General features: G+C 38.2%; 1 protein-coding gene across 2 annotated transcripts in view; it reads left to right on the top strand.

Moving 5' to 3' along the window:
* plekha6 (pleckstrin homology domain containing A6) overlaps positions 1-12,676 on the top strand; it is a 91,736-nt gene that overhangs the window by 15,828 nt on the left and 63,232 nt on the right. The window lies entirely within an intron of this gene.

Below are 12,676 nucleotides of genomic sequence, written 5' to 3'. Positions count from 1 at the left end.
TTTTTTTTCCTTCAAATACCCCTTTATTCAGGGTACAACAACACATATAGGAATATATGATTTTTCTTTTTAGCAGGAACATCCTCCAAGCCCTCAAACAAGGCCTTGAGGTCAAACATACGAAAACTGAATATACCAATCATATAGAAAATACACAATACAATAAAAAGTGAAAACAGGAAAATCATATAAAGAATCTGAGTTGATACAGAAAAAAGAAATAAATAAATGAATAAGAGAAAGAAATAGGAAGGGGAGGTGGGGAGGTAGGGACGTAGCTGGTGGAGGGTCAATCAGGGGGCAAAGTATGTAAGGAGTTGATGTATTCTATGAAAGAGTTCCATTTATAAAAAAAATTAGCTGAGGTGCCTTTCAGAGAGAACATTATCTTTTCTAATATGTCTAACTGTGAGGGATTAAAATAAGAAGAGTCAACAGAGACCCCAAATATCGCCATAAAAGGGCTCATCTTTATATTGATCCCCAGAACCTTTGTCAAAGTCATAGAATAATCTGTCCAAAACTTCTGTGGTCTGGAATAAAAGAAAAACATATGACTCAAATTACAAGAGGAAGTGTTACATCTGTCACATTGGTCTACAACATTTGGATAGATTTCAGATAAACAACAGGTGAACTCTGTGTAATACTTTAAAGTATAATTTGTAGCCTTGCACAAGGTGTACCTGAACGTATTCTATTTGTAGCCTCATCCCACCTCTGATCTGTGAAAACTATCCCCAGCTCTTGCTCCCAAGCAATAATAGTTTTAGCATTAGAATGAACATTGAAAACCAAGAGTTCTTCGTATATCTTTGATATAAGTGATTTCCGATGTGGTTTTAGAGTCAAAAGGTCCTCCCACGGCTGGTTAGCGGGGATGGAAGGGAAGCATGGAAAATGAGAGGCGGCACACAGTCTAACTTGAATGTAACAAAGCAAACGTGGTACAGGAAAATTAAAGTCTGAGGATAGATCTGAAAAACTAGCAAAAGTTCCATCTTTGTAGAGGTCTCTAAACAACTTAATGCCTCAGTTCTGCCACAACATGTAGGTGGCATCAAAGGATTATGGGGGAAGAAAAATGATTCTTCACTAATGGCATCATTGTGGAGGGTGACATAAACTTGAAATAGCGCCTAAACTGATACCAAATCCTAGGGGTCGACAGCACCACAGGGTTGCTTGTAAAGTTGATAGGGTTGGTGGTGAGAAGGGCCCTCAGGAAAGATGAGGAACACGATTGAACCTCCAGCCTACACCACAACAAGCGATTGAGACCAATAACTCAATTTATGAATATGTGCTGACCAATAGATCAAGTGTCATTTGTGTAAACGCTTGCCTGGGGGGAGGTGTATAGAAGTTGAATCCATGATATAAATCTGTTCCCAGATCCAAACTTGTGCGGTACTGCAAAAAGCTTGTTCCATTCAACTCGATCAATCAATAACAACTTCAGTAGTTAGAGAAGAATGTTTATAGAAAATTACATTCAAGAGGCGTTTGAATGTTAAAAAATAGTTGACGCCCTTTAATGACACCCTTCTGTTCCTCTGATATGATACCTGGGAGAATCCCCTCAAGACAAGTTGCTAGGGCTTTAGCCAAAATTTTGTTATCCACATTTGACAAAGAGAGAGGTTTATAAGAGGCACATGACGTAGGGTCCTTCCCTCTCTTTAGGAGGAGGGTAATGGATGTCTGAGTTAAGGTAGGGGGCAATGAGCCACGTTACAGGGATTTGTTATACACCAAAATAATAAGGAGAGCTTGTTTATTAATTAATTTTTTTAAAGAACTCAACTGGAAATCCGTCGGGACCGGGCACTTTGTTACTTTGCATGGCTTTAATAGAGGATATAATCGACTATTGTTGTAACAAGATTGTATTTTGCCTGCAAATCTAGCTGTGGATTTTGCAAGGCTGGGGTTTAACCGCTTGCAATTTTTCGGTCTGTATCGTGGATTTTAGTTGTTAGCTTGTGCAATTTAGCCTTACAGATCTTACTAGAATATGTTGAATAGGAAATAATTTGCCCTCATAGATATGCTTTAAGTGATTCCCATAATAAAGATGAATAGACAGAATCATTTTTATTGATAGCAATGAAGTCATCAGTTGAGGATGAGATAAAGTCATTGCCTTGTCGGACAGCAAAAGAGAATTAAACCTCCAGGGAGATGAAAAGCGGGGTCGGTCCATTAATTTAATGTTTACACTTACAGGAGCGTGGTCTGAAATGACAATAGCATGGTATTCAGAGGAAGTCACTGTGGAGATAAGCAAATTGTCAAAAATAAAAAAATAATCAATGCGGGAATATGACAGGTGAATGTGTGAATAAAAAGAAAATTCCTTAGTTTGTGGATTATAAAATCTCCAGGGATCAACAAAGCCATTTTTGAGCATAAATTCCAAGATCGATTTGGACAAGAAGGATTAGGCCTGAGTTCAGGGGTTCAAACGGTCCAAGATGGGGTCAATAACAAAGTTCAGATCGCCACCCAATGTCAAGAGGTGGGTTTTTAAGAAAGGTAGGTTACTTCACCAACAATTCACCACAAACTGTCTGTAGTAATCAAATATCTGCCGTTTTTATCAGCTATGATCCTAGAGGGAGTAAATTGGACCCTTTTATTAACCAAAATGGTTTCTTCCCAAAACAGGGGAAGGAAAGGGGGGAGTAAGTAAACAAAAAAATGAATAAATAAATAAAATTAAAATATAAAAAAAAAAGAAAATAAATACAGAGACACAACTCAACACCAACAGTCCGCCCAAACCCACCTCCCTCCCGCACATCAAGTGTTCCCATCTCCAAACGACAGGAACAGCTGTGCAGACTCAATAGGAGCAAACCTCCAAAGAGTGGTGCTTTCGACTATGTAGCTAAATCTAACAGGGAAAACCTTGCAGAGTAGTGAACTTTAAAGAATATTTTTTGGGCTTTTTATGCCTTTATTAGATAGTACAGTAGAGAGAGACGAGAAATGGGGAGGGAGAGAGAAGGGGCATGACATGCAGTAAAAGGCTGTCCGATGCAGGATTCAAACCGGGGCCAACTGCAGCGAGGACTGTAGCCTCTACATATGGGGCACATGCTCAACCCACTGTGCCACTTGAGTAGTCAACTTTAAACACAGGCACACACAACCCACCCCCCCCCCAAAAAAAAAACAACAACAACAAAAAAAAACATTCATGTGAATCAGTACAGTCACTATTGAAGAAATACACTATGTACAATAACCTTAAGAGCTTGGAGAACCATGGGGTATAAAGATAAAAGAAAAGAATGGATAATAAAGCACAAGAGTATTCAAACTACCATAGACTCCTCTATTTCACTTTCAAACAATTACATTATTGTAATCCTAGGTAAACAGAACTGGCCCTATACAGAGTGAAATGTTTTGAAGTAGATAGCATATAGTCTACAATGAGTGAAAACAATTCATCCCAATATTGAATATGATAATAGTGAGGAAAAAGAATTGATAATGTTGAAATAACAAAAACTAAGGGCAATACTGCCCTTGCCCCTATGTAGTCAAAGTCTCATGCTACATCAGTAGACTCACCGGTCGGGACACATGGATCAGACATTAAGGTTAAAACTAGCATCACAAAAAGCAATAGTGCAGTTGCTACTTGATTACTTGGTATATGTATATACATATGTATATATACAGTGCCTATAGGAAGTCATCATACCTTGTGAAAATCTATACCTTTTGCCAGATTACACCCTGGAAATGAACTTTTTGACCTGTATGTACACATTATAACCCTCATAATCAGGTGTTTGAAAGTGAAAATAACATCTTAAAAATTCTGGACAATGTAATTACAATTAATTAGTCAAATTCCCTTTTCTAACCCTGATATTTTAGTTTTGCATTTCTTAATATTTTTCAGAGCTGTCGCTTTTTTTGTCGGTCATTTGATGCTGTGTAGGAAAATTTTAATTTTAAATGGGTTTTGATTTCAACTTGTACAACACATAAAGTAACTATTTCAAATAGGTATGATGATTTTCTATAGGCACTGTATATATATATATATTCATAATGTGCCACTTTGTTTAACTTGAAGTGGTAATTCATTACATTAAAAAACAGGTCATGTCCATATAGTACAAAATAGGGGGATAAGTCTGGCTGTTGTTTGTGGCAGGTTATAAATCATCTGATAAGGTGGTCCTGTGGGCCCAGAAACCCTGAGAGGGTCATGGGCAGTAGGTTAAATGATCTGGAAATAAAGTTTTCAAAGGAAAGAAATATTATGATGTAACCTGATGTGTCATTTTACCACAGTCATGCAGGAGCTGAGAAGAACACCTGGAAAACCAGGAGGGACCTACTTACTTCTGGAACCAGCAGTGACTGGCGGCCTTTGAACTCCTTGAAGTCTACATGGTGTGCTCAGGTCTGTGAACTGAGCCAATCCCTGAATACACATGCTGTCAATGACAGGCTCACAGAGGGCTGGTAAAGAGTAGATAAAACCTGTATGGATCTGTTTACATATGGCCTACCACCAGGACTTGTCCTGTTATGATGGTCATTCAGACTGTGGCTGTTCTGGTCAAGCTACAACATTAGTGAGGACACCAGCTACGTTTTAACCAGCAGATGTCACTGCTGGGCTTTCTAATCATAAAATCTAGGTTTCCAACCGAGCCACCCCAGACTCCCTGATGCTTAGTCCCTGCAGGGGGTCAACAGACCCTGCACAGTACTATTGACAAGGGCACAAGCAATGATATTAATATGCCAACACCACATCAGTGAGATTCAGGTGAACAGAGCTCACAAGAAACACCATTGATCTAGATGAGATGAATCATATATTAAAATATATATATTTTAGCACAGTGCCAGGGCAGAGGTATGGTCTACAATGTTGTGTTATGTGTTGTTGACAACATGGCGTTTTTGAGTGAAATTCATGTCAATCTTAAAGTGGACCATCAAGAAATCCAACAAGTTTTCACTGGCCCTTTCAGTCTTTGTACCATCCATCTCTGTGTGCCTGTCATTTGGGGTGCATATGAGAGCATGCCACATACATGTTGCAGCAGAAAGATCCATGGTGTCATACAGCCACCAGTACACATTCCTTCATGCACCCCCACACCACACAGGCTGAATTTGTTTCCCAGTCCAACATCATGTCACTCTCTTGGTCACTTTCATGCTTTCATGCTGTAGAATTCTTCTATCTACAGAATGAGATCACAAGCAACAGGATGCTGACTGACAGATGGAGAATACATTTGTAGAGCATTTTCATGTTGTTGACATTGTTCAGAATATGTCACTTGTTACACCTGATGACCTGAGATGACGTCCAGAAGTTTCATGGCACAGACTCATATATCCATGTCAACAGTTAAGAGCTGCCTCATGTTCTGGGCAGTGTCATATTGTATAAGGTCACTGTACAGGGTTTTGAAACCTTGTTAAATGAAAAATAATAAAATATTTTTTCATTGCAGTACATGTTGGAGTGATTATTGACATGGGTGGGGGGATGGTTACACTAGACTGTACATTTTAAGTCGAATACTGTTAATCCCACATGTACTCTGTATCAGCAGTAGAGAAGACAGGGTTACCGGTTTCACGCTTTATCACTGTAGAAATGCCAGGCGGTTAGTATTACCATTTCAATTTTAACTATCATTATAACTGTGGTTGATTACCGTGGTTAATTACTGTGGTTAATTTGACTCAAGTTAGGTTCTGTATGGCATCAACCAGCAACAGTCTCCCAAACGCATGCGCGGCAAGCAACGTGGGTTTGTTAATGTATTAATCAAAATGGTGGAAGGCAGTGATGGCACTGCTGTGGAGATTTTTCAGCTTCTAATATCTTTTTACATCAACCTGCTGTGGTTTCAGGTCTCTTCCTCTTTGTCTCTCTTTGCTGAATGTCTTCTCTGAATCACTGAAGCTGCCATGCTTGAGGATCATTGTTAAAATTTTCACGCAGACAATTATATTTTAATTTCTTTTCAACTTCTAAGGACAGGGCAATTTAGTCAGAATTCAAAACAAGAAATTCAGATGACAAAATCAACTACAGTGTGACTTATGTTCACGCTGACATGTCAGACCAGATCAAAAAGAAGGTTTTATAACATATAGTTGTGTTTTCATTTATCTTAAAGGGGCAAAATCTATATTATTTATTGTTTATTGGGGTACACACTCACATAACCAGCCTTTGATTACTGTCTCCTCCTACTCTTGTCCACTGTGCACTACCCGAAGCTGGTGGTAGACTAACATCCGTCCAACATGTGATGTAGGGCTGGGAGATATGGTCTATAAGTTTGTTTGTAAATTGTCTTATGTTTTGTTTTAGCCTAGATTCAAGAGGAGAGCAGGAGTTAAAGAGGAGTTTGGTTTTTGGTTTTGCTTTAATGCCCAATTTTGACACTGCAGATGTGGAGCACTGATGCACATCCATAATGATATTAGAATTAATGCGGAGGCTGTTCTGCAAGAGTTTGATGTAATGTTCAGATGCAGAATGAACTTCAAATAGGCATAAATACTATTTAATTTTATTGTCTCATGTGGTTTTTATTATTTATTGTAGCAGCTTGATTTGGTCTTGCTGTCGTGTATTATTATTACTATCTTTAGTAATAAGTTAGGCAACTGCTCTCATGATGATGATGCTGAATGAGGGGATCTGTTGCTTAATGTTGACTTTTACTGCACGTTTCTCGGGGATATTCAATATAGTATTTAAGAGTTTATTGTAGCCTGTTATTTAGCTGCTGTTGTTGCTTTTCAGGCCTGTTGGTAGGTCTTTGAAATGCATGTGGTAGGAGGCTAATAAGATTTTTACTGTGGTGTTGTGTAATAACTTTAGCACTAAAATACACAAATCAATGTCTCTCTCTCTTGCTCTCTCACTGACACAATGACTGGACATATGTGCGTGTGGGGAAACCTAAAGATAATGGACAGGCGATATTGTGCGTACTGTGATTTATAGTCCTCCCACCCTCACTGACGAGAGAGAGCGCGAGAGGAGCAAAACACCAAAGAGAATTTCATGCCACTGTCTTAAAACAATTATGTGACAATTTGTGGTATATTTGATATATTGCCCACCCCTAACATGATGCAGCTGTTGCTCATTTTTAACATAATAACTGACACACTAATGTTTTCCCCTAACTGTCCCTTGAGCAGCCATGTCATGCCCATGATGGTGGCTGCACTCATGGAGGCTGTAAAGACCATCAGGTGTGGTACTGGCATCAGGTGGATTCTGGCCTAGTTATTTTAGTAACACAAAATAAAATGGTTTTGCATTGTTGACAAACAGGAACAAGCAGCCCCCATCACTCTCAGAGGATGTGTCCACACAGCCTGAAATATAAATGCTATGAAAACAGACATAATTTTATTATTAATATTATTTTTATTTTGAGCACAATCGGCAGAGAGCACAGTTCATTTTGAGTCTGTCCATACGATCTTCCAGTCAAGTTGGCCAAGATAGGGGCATATAGCTCAGTTGGTTGAGCATCCGCCCCATATACAGAGGCTAAGGTCCTCGCTGCAGTTGGCCCCGGTTCGAGTCCCGCATCGGACAAGCCCCCTGCTGCATGTCTTTCCCCCTCTCTCTGCCTCCCCATTTCCTGTCTCTCTACACTGCTCTATCAATAAAAGCACAAAAAGAAAAAAGTTGGCCGAGATGGGGGCCTGGATAGCAGAGACTAAGTTTAAAACACAGCGCTACTGTTTTCTACATCTCTCGAACAGTATGTGACACTCTTGTATGAGAATTGCTTCCTTGTGATACTACACCTACAACAACTTATCCCTGCTGTTTTAAGACATTTCTCAAGCTGTTGGCAAATTCATTTAAACAGCTATGAGACCAATATGCAGTAGTAGATTAAATTTAAAGTGCTAAAGCCTCATTTCAATCTGATCAGCTGGTGCATCAGCTGACTGTGTGATGACATCAGTGACTTTGTGTCAGCTATCCATTGCTGGTTTCTGTTGCTACCTGAATACATTGTAAAAAAAAAAACCTTTAAAAATACAGTAATTTTCCGTAATTACAGTTTATAGCTTTAATTTTACATGAGATTTTCCGTATTTTTGGGGCTTTTTAATGTTTAATAAAGACCATTTACCTGTATAAAAACAATGAAATTACCTATAAATAAGGTCTAACATTGTTATAATACAAATAATAAGGCTTAAAATTGCAGAAAGGTACTGTTATTAATTGGTTTTTATTACATAATTTTACATAAAAAAACTTGTATATTAATTAATATTTGATGTAATAAAATGATATACCACACATAAAAACATTTGATTTCTCTTTCAAAAAATGTCCAAAAGCTGTTGAAAACCTCAGTAGGGGGTTTAAAATTGCAACAATCTACTTTTAATTTTTGGTTTTTATATGTAATTTTATATAGATTTCTGGTATATTTAACATACCTTTCATGTTAAAAAAGTATTTTATTAAGTATCTTAGCCTGTTTTGGTAAAAACCCAAAGACCTTTGGTTATATGACACTATCTTACACTACTAAAAACATCAATAAAAAATACATACAAGTTAAAAGTTGGATGTAATACTTTAATGACCAAAAAGATTGTGAACATTAAACAAGTTTTTTTTTTTTTTTTAAATAAAAATACATGAGTGCTCAGTATGATACTTACAGATCATCTTGATGGTTAAAATTACTGATGTTGAACAGGCGGTTTGGGATATACAATGTGAGTTGTATAACCCAGGTATACCCTGGCTTACTACTACAGTCCATAGGGAGATAGAAGTCCAAGGTTTTGAAAAGTCCATTGCCATAAAAGTGTCCTTTATTAGTCAGGATGTTTCCAAGGTGCTGCCTCCTTCTGTCCTGTCCTGTAGCTGTTGATGCAAGGGAGCAGCAAGGGCGCAGCAAATGTTACTGTATGTGGACATCAAGGGTTTCGCCAGGTTGTATGGACTGAGTTGCAGCAATTGACCTAACACCAGCATCAGGGAGAGAGCAGAGATAACAATTATTATATGATCAAAAGTTGTTTCATTGAAACCAAAGTTGTGATGAGAAATATTTATTAAAATTTATATCACAATATTTTTAGAATTTTTGACAATAACGGTATACAGTATTTCACAGCACCAAAATACTTAAAATAAAAACCAGTAGTGTCGGCTTAGGACTGGGAAATATATGGATATTATAGTGTTGTCTTTTGTCTCTGGCTGCATTAAAATAAAGTGATATCATTTTCTGAACTTACCAGACTATTCTATTATTTTCCTTTACACACTTAGTCATTACTGATGATTATTTTGTAAAAAATCTCATTGTGTAAATATTTTATGAAAGCACCAATGTCATCCCCACAATATAACCTAACAAGTAATCAGATGAACAGGTAGCCAAATAAAATCTAGTTTTCGAATAAACTCCCAGTGCCTATATAATTTGCATGTCAACAAAACATAATGTACAAAATTTTGGAGAATTGAATTACTATGTTCCTCATTTTAACATTCCATCCATTCATCTGTTATTAACCAAAATGTAAATTTTATGAGCTCAACCCACCCGATCCGCCGAGGTTAATGCAGATCCACACAACTAACTAGTGTTAATGTTAAGCCCCCTTATACACAGCCTGTTCAAGGCGGGAATACTGTGCTTTGCAGTTCTGTGTACAACACTTAAGTCAACATTTACTGGAAGTGTGTATGAATTTGTGTTTGTATGGAATTACTCACCAGAAATGTGCAGACAGAATACAGAAATAGATCCACGTGAAGGCTCATGGATTTACCAACACCAGGACAAGGCTGAGGTGAACTTGGTAGCTTTTAAATGGGCCAAGCTCAATGTCCTAACACATGTAAAAAGAAAAAGTTTTAAAAATGTATTTATTTATTCACAATGTAATCATCATTTACATTTTCTAGAGTTGTATATCTTACCTAGAAAAGTAATAATGTCAAGGATTTGGGGCGTCGTGTAGCGTAGTGGTCTAAGCAGGCGCCCCATGTGTAGAGGCTACAGTCCTCGCTGCAGTCGGCCCCGGTTCGAATCCCGCATCGGACGGCCTTTCGCTGCATGTCATTCCCCCTCTCTCTGTTTCCTGTCACTCTCCACTATACTGTCCATTAAAGGCATAAAAAGCCCAAAAATATACTTTAAAAAAAAATAATAATAATTTCAAGGATTCAGCTGAGGACCACTCAACTTCGGGACTTCAGGACCACTGGATATATCTGGCTCAGCCTGCTGGACAGCACAACATATGCATTTACTGACTGAACAGATGTTCCACAAATGCAACAGGAGTACATCTTTTAATACTGGCCAAACAGCCATAACATTATAATCATCAACAAATGAACAGTATAACTTAACTAAGGTAAATATGACACTTTGGCCTGAAATACAGTATGTTCTGGCATGCAAAATCAGGCACCGCGTTTTTCTCAAAACACTCAACAGCCACTTCACAGGCGATGTCACTTCAAAGAGGGGAAAATGCGGGAGTCTGTAATAGCTGCAAGCATAACACTGACTTCCACAGCAAATTTCAACCTCTGCAGCAACTGTGGCCGCCAAATGTTGGAGAAAAAAAGATTGTCCACAGACCGGCTGATAATGTTACAGTCTATGAACCTAACAACCAACGACAGAACTAGCTGTAAGTTACCTTAGAGCTAACGTTAGCCTAATGGTAAAGTATCTGGACACAGCTAAAATGCTTATCAATTTGCCCTTCACTGGCAACGTTAGCTAGTAGCAATTGAAAACACATAATCTACATAATTTCACATAAACAACATAATCTAAATAATTCCACTCATAAAAAATGTTTACCTTGTTAAACTTGATTCCACCTTTCCCTGGCAGCCGAAGACAGAAAGTTCTGGAGGAGCAAGTTCGCCAACGGACTTTTGGAGGAGAGCAGAGAGTGTAGCATTAGGGGTGGATACTAACGTTGGTATTGGGTATTGATCGATACTTGTGTGATGAGATCGATTCTTAAGTTTCAGTTTATCTTCTGTAGAACTCCAGGCATTTACAGAGTGACCGACTGGCCGTATAACACCGCTCTTCTCTCTCTTCACTCATGCTAAATTAGCCCCTCCCCTTTCCTCCGCTCCGCGGCTTCCACTGCTACACTCACTCACTCACCCACCCACTCACTCACTCACTCACTCACCCACCCACCCACTCACTCACTCACTCAACCCACCCACTCACTCACTCACTCACTCACTGCCTGTGGCTTTTTATTTGCCTGAAAATTTTGTCCTGTGTTTTATTATCATCATAAACATGATTAATTAAAGGCAAAACTTACAAAATAATTAAATAATCATGAAAATTCAAGTTTTCATTCAAATTTGCATATTAATGATGCATTCACTTAATAAATTATGATACATTGCTCCCCCCTACACAAAAGTACATGGTAGTAGTAAAAAGTATCGGTATTGGTATCGGTATCGGCAATACTGGCCCTGTATTCACTTGGTATTGGATCGATACCAAATTTTGCAGTATCGCACAGCCCTATGTAGCATAGCTCACACACGCAACTGTCCCGGAGCTCGAGGAGGCGGAGCCGAGTGCAATGCTCTGATTGGACGGCAAAGATTCAAACTTTAATATTTGAATAAGGCGCCCTTCTGTCCAGGGTGTGTACTCAAATTTAAACATTGACTTTACCTTAAAAGTATAATGGGGAAAAAATCTGAAAAATGTTAAAGATAAAAGATTACCAGTGCTTATACATGTTATACATTGACAAAAACACATTTATTCAACATTTTTGTTGTGAAAAATTCTGTAATTACACAAGATTTTTGTAAATTAACAAACAAATCTCAATCAAATTACGGAACAAGTACTTCTTTTACTGTTAATTGTCAGTAATTTTATCTCATTTTATAATCTTTTTTACAGTATTAAACTTGATTTAACAGTGTAGTTTTCCATTTATTAAAGCCATAGCTTGACGCTCTCTTATCCCTCTCGTCCGCTTCGAAATCCACCAAAAATTCCACGAGACCACTTGTAAAGTTAAATTTTTTACTTTTCATTAAAGGATAATACAAAAACAAAATCTTTTCCACTTTCGAAAATAATAATATTCAATATACAAAAAAAAGGAGAGATAGAGAAATAGAGTGAGAGAGAGGTCAAAAAACTGTGTGGCTCTACTCTCTCTGCTTGTCCGAAAGCCTTAATTAACTTTGTGCCATTCAACCGCTTAAACATCAACAAAATGCTTTTCGGCTCCTACAAAGATGCTGTTTCAATGGTAAAGAACGAACCCTGAGCCCTGAGAACACCTGTCTCTCACTGCCATCAAACAAACAACATACATCTGGACTGAATGTTCTCAGGTTCTGCTCCAGTGTTCAGCAGTGTGCTGTGAAAGAGACGGAGCAATGAGAGATGAAGAAAAAGAAGAAGAGGAAGAGACTGAGTCAGAGATCTATTCCAGGAATGTTCTGTAACACAATCTGTCCTGTGTGTCTGCGGTTATGTTCTTGCCCTCCTTCCAGTACTGGGTGATGCTAGACTCTGTCTTCACTCTGTTGCCTACCTGTCTACAGTGCACACACACACACACACACACACACACACACACA

The sequence above is a fragment of the Seriola lalandi genome, unplaced genomic scaffold, assembly GCF_002814215.2.
Source record: "Seriola lalandi dorsalis isolate HSWRI2012SDOR001 ecotype SW California unplaced genomic scaffold, Sedor1 jcf7180002054748, whole genome shotgun sequence".
NCBI lineage: Eukaryota > Metazoa > Chordata > Actinopteri > Carangiformes > Carangidae > Seriola > Seriola lalandi.
This window is presented reverse-complemented; position numbering and strand designations above follow the sequence as displayed.